The sequence below is a fragment of the Pipistrellus hanaki genome, assembly GCF_964339955.1.
Source record: "Pipistrellus hanaki genome assembly, chromosome: 2".
Lineage (NCBI taxonomy): Eukaryota > Metazoa > Chordata > Mammalia > Chiroptera > Vespertilionidae > Pipistrellus > Pipistrellus hanaki.
This window is the reverse complement of record NC_140504.1, coordinates 184,221,063-184,225,964: the sequence shown is the minus strand read 5'-3', so window position 1 is coordinate 184,225,964 and position 4,902 is coordinate 184,221,063. Positions and strand designations below refer to the sequence as shown.

Genomic DNA, 4,902 nt, shown 5'->3' with positions numbered 1-4,902 from the left:
ATTTCCGCTCAGGGTTCATACCCAGGTTGCCATTTGATCCCCAGTTGGGGCACATGGGCAAGAGGCAACCAATCACTGTTCTCTCCCTCTCTCTTTTTCTTCTTCTTCTACCTTTTTCTTTCTCTAAAATAAATACACACATATACATATCCTGGAGTGAGGATTAAATATATATATCTTATATAATAAAAGGCTACTCTGCAAATTGACCAAACAATGGAATAACTGGTCGCTATGATGCACACCAACCACCAGGGGGCAGATACTCAATGCAGGAGCTGCCCCAGGGTGGTCAGTGCGCTCCCATAGGGAGAGTACTGCTCAACCAGAAGCCAGGCTCACCGCTGGCGAGTGCAGTGGTGGTGGCAGGAGCCTATCCCACCTCTGTGGCAGCGCTAAGCTGTCAGTGGGTCATCCCCTGAGGTTCCTAGACTGTGAGAGGGCACAGGCCAGGCTTAATCCTTAAAAAATGCTATTTTGAACCTTCCTATACTTGGTTTTTGAAACACATATGTGTGCATATCTGTTGACTTTATAGTTAGGAGTAGAATTGTGGAGCCATAGAATATGTTTGATCAGCTCTACAACATACTAGCTATATGACATTGGACAAGTACCTAGAACCTCTATAAAGAATCAGCTTCCTTATCTGTAACCAAGGAGCTAATCTCATCTTGCTGGGTGCCAACCATGAAAACTGTTTTTATCAATTCACAAAAGGACACAATGCTACTTATTCTTTACAATCACAGAGTTCAAGAAAACTTGCAAATTGAAATATCAGGCAGAATGGAACATTCTCGCCTATAGGGTCTGAGTTATTTTAACACAGAGAAGCAACCTCAATTTCCAACCCAGGTGCAAAGCTTCAGATAAGGGGTTTCCAGGTACAACATTCCACATTTATCTTCACCTTGTAGTTTCCAAGGAAACAGATCTCAAGTCCTCTTATCAGCTCAGGCCTGATGAGAATATCTTTACAAATAGCCTGGTGTGCTTTGGGTCCATATCAAAAGAATTCTTTTTTAAAAAAATATATATTTTATTGATTTTTGTACAGAGAGGAAGGGAGAGAGATAGAGAGCCAGAAACGTTGATGAGAGAGAAACATCCACCAGCTGCCTCCTGCACACCCCCTACAGGGGATGTGCCCGCAACCAAAGTACATGCCCTTGACCAGAATCAACCTGGGACCTTTCAGTCTGCAGACTGATGCTCTACCACTGAGCCAAACCAGTTTTGGCAGAATTCTTTTAAATTTTACCTACACTCCATTCCCCTCCCCCAAATCCTTGGATAACAATCTCTTCCTGTGCTTGGGGTGATGCTCCAAGATTCCTCTGTGTGCATTAAGTTAATAAACCTAACTTTGTCAGACCACACGAGGTCTTTATCTCATGGGCTTTATCTTGGGGATTACTGATAAATGTTTGCAAAATGTGTTCACATCGCCTGAGTAAGCATTTAGGAAACTGTGGCTGTTTTTTATTACTCATGTATAAATTTGACATCTAGTATTTGCAAGGTAAGAATGTATTGCTATGAAAGAATACACAAGGCTCTGGCCAGGGAGCTCAGTTGATTAGAGCACCACTCTGGGAAAAAGAGGTTGTAGATGGTTGGGGCACACACAAGAAGCAACTTTCTCTTCCATTCTAAAAATCAAACCAAATAAAAAGTGGCTATCCACAAACACACACACACACACAAACACACACACACACACACACACACACACACACACACTCACACACGGTGGCTATCCATCTGTGTCCTGTGCTATCCTTTCTTTTTTCAAAACTTGATTTTAAAGAGAAAGAAAGGAAGGGAGGGAGAGACAGAAACACTATTTATTGTTCCACTTACTTAGGCATTCATTGGTTGCTTCTTTTTTTTTTTTTATTACTCAAAAAAGCTCCATTTTTAACTTTATTTAGCTTTCTGACTCTGTGCTTGTGCCTTCAACACTTTCACAACGATTTTCTGCTCCTCAATAAGGAAAGCACGCTTGATCCTGTCACGGACACATTTAGCACACATGGATCCACCATAGGCCCTGCTAACGTGTTTTTTTGTTTTAGACAACCTCATTAGAACTCTAGGCCTCACAGCACACACCACATGCAGATTTGGGTGCTTTCCCAACCTTTTTGGTGTAAAGGTAAACAATTCTATAACCAGGGGTTCGGGACAGTCTAGTTTTGTTAGAGGCTGTATTGTAGGACAGCCTCTGAGGTATGTCAAACGCTGGATCATGGTGAATACCTGAAGTCACTGTCCCCGGAAGAGGGCTTTGGTTGCTTCTTGTATGTGCCCTGACAGGGGATCAAACTTACAATGTCGGTGTACAGGGATGATCCTCTAACTAACTGAGCTACTCAGCCTGGGCAATAACCACTTTTTATTTTATTTTATTATTTTATTTTATTTTTTGTTAATCCTCACCTGGGGATATTTTTCCATTGATTTGAGAGAGAGTGGAAAGAAGGGAGAAAGACGAGAGAAACATTGATGTGTCTGTGAGAGAGACAGACACAATGACTGATTGCCTTCCACATGCACAATGAGCACTCCAACCAGGGCCCAGGCCAGGGATTGAGCCTGCAACTGAGGCATGTGCTCTTGACTGGAATCGAACCCGAGACCCTTCAGCCTGCAAGTTGATGTTCTATCCACTCAACCAAACCAGCTAGGGCCCACTTTTGTGTTTAGATGGAGAAACAATAACAACAACCAGTGGCTTCCATGGCTAAGAGAAAAATACCTTTATTATTTCACTTTACAGAGTAAAATGTAAATGAAAACATTCTAAAGATTCTTATAGTTTTAAAAAAGTACAATTTACTATAAGATGACATAAAAGCATGGATTCTAGGAAAAGTTAGGGCTTTAACCAGAGTGAGAGCCCCAAAATGTTATTTGTCTTTTTCTATAGAGAAAGAAATGTTCCAACAAAAATACAGATAACCCTAGCTGGTTTGGCTTAGTGGATAGAGTATCTATTGACCTGTGGATGGAAGGGTTGTGGGTTTGATTCGATCAAGGGCACATGCCCAGGTTGTGAGCTCAAGCTCCAGTAGGGAGCATTCTCATCATTGATGTTTCTCTCACTCTCTCCCTTCCTCTCTGAAATCAATAAAAATATATTTAAAAAAAAAAATAGAGATAGACTAGCTCGCAAAAGCTCTAAGGCTGAATGCATTCACCCATTTGGGGTACCCTCCAGCAAGCAGCTTCCTCTCTTTACCATTCCCCAGAGACTGCAAAGCAGGCTGGGGTGCGGTGGGGTGAACACAGGAAACACTATTCCTGTCATCGGTTTCCCTCCACCCAGTTCCCCTTCACTTCTCCCTATCTGGAGCTACGTAGTCAAAATCCTACCCATGTCTTTCCACTTACCACAAGCTTATAAAACGCCATCTTATTTTTTTTTTAAAGTTTTATTATTTATTAATTATTGTATTATTTTCCATAAAAACAACTGTAAACCTACTTTTGCCCCACCCTGTATAGTGGTAATTCAGAGAAGGGAGGAAGAGAAAGATAGAAACATCAATGATGAGAGAGAATCATTGATCCGCTGCCTCTCGCATGCCCTGCACTGGGGATCGAGCCCACAACCCAGGCCTGAGCCCTTGAAGGGAATCAAACCTAGACCTTTCAGTCCAGAACCGAAGCTCCATCCACTGAGCCAAACCAGCTATGGGAAGAGGTCATGCACTACAAATTACTTAAAGAAATTATTAAAAAATTTTGAGGGTCTACTTCTTCAAGAAATCCTGGCTTGGGATGCACATGAAGAAGCTATTTGGAAGAGATTTAGATGAATAATGAATTTGGGAATATGAGAATGCATTTTAGGGTAGTGAGATGACAATGGAGTTAGTGTTTGGGTTTTGCAGTCAAATTCACCTCTGGTGTTTCTCAATTGTAAAAGGGAAAATAACGACGCTTACTTTGTTCAGTTACTTTACTTCAACATTTAAAAAATGAATTGTACATTATCTGTTCTGTTCTTAAGGTAAAAATATAGTTAGAGCCTTGACCAATTTGGCTCAGTGGATAGAGCGTAGGCCTGCGGTTTCAAGGGTCTCCGGTTCCATTCCCATCCAGGGCATGTGCCTTGGTTGCAGGCACATCCTCAGTGGGGAGTGTGTAGGAGGCAGCTAGTCAATGTTTTTCTCTCATCAATGTTTCTAACTCTCTATCCCTCTCTATAAAAAAATCAATTAAAAAATATATATATACCGTGTTTCCCCCAAAATAAGACATCCTCCGAAAATAAGACCTAGCGCATGGAAAGGTAAGACATCCCCTGAAAATAAGACCTAGCGCAACTTTGGGAGAAAAAATTAATATAAGACACTGTCTTATTTTTGGGGAAACAGGTTATATATATATAGTTAGAACATGGTCCCTTGCTGTGAAAGAGCTTATGAACAACTTAACTGCGGTGATGATTCACGCACAGTTTGTGCTCGATAAATCTTATTATTTTATAGTTTTGATTAGAAGAGAGGTGGAAGGAGAAATGAAAGTGATTTTTAAACCATAAAAGTGCTCCAAATCCTAACAAAGAGGATGAAAGTAGAAGGAGGAATTTCAGGAGTTTGGTTAAAGGACCCGAGTTTCAACATTGTCTAATGCTCCCATATTTGGGCCTGCGTTCTCAGAATAGAACAGAAAAGGATGTTAGAGCTGAGATCATCCGGTACAATTTTCTGCTAATCGAAAATTCTTGCCTTCTGGCTCCGTGCTCTGCCGAGAAACAACACCGCCACCCCCAGCTCCTCCAATCCCGGCTCCAGCGATGTGACGTCATCGCCCCGCCCCGCATTCCGGCCCGACTCGGGCCTGAAAGGGGCTCAGCCCAGCCGCGCATGCGCATTGTGGGGCAGGGCG

At 42.0% G+C, this 4,902-nt stretch overlaps 1 pseudogene across 1 annotated transcript; it reads right to left on the bottom strand.

Annotated features, from left to right (window-relative positions):
* Positions 1-1,885: 1,885 nt before the first annotated feature.
* Positions 1,886-2,256, bottom strand: LOC311616166 (large ribosomal subunit protein eL34-like; annotated as a pseudogene). The gene has a single exon. The product of its transcript is annotated as a large ribosomal subunit protein eL34-like (transcript).
* Between the last annotated feature and the right edge of the window lie 2,646 nt (positions 2,257-4,902).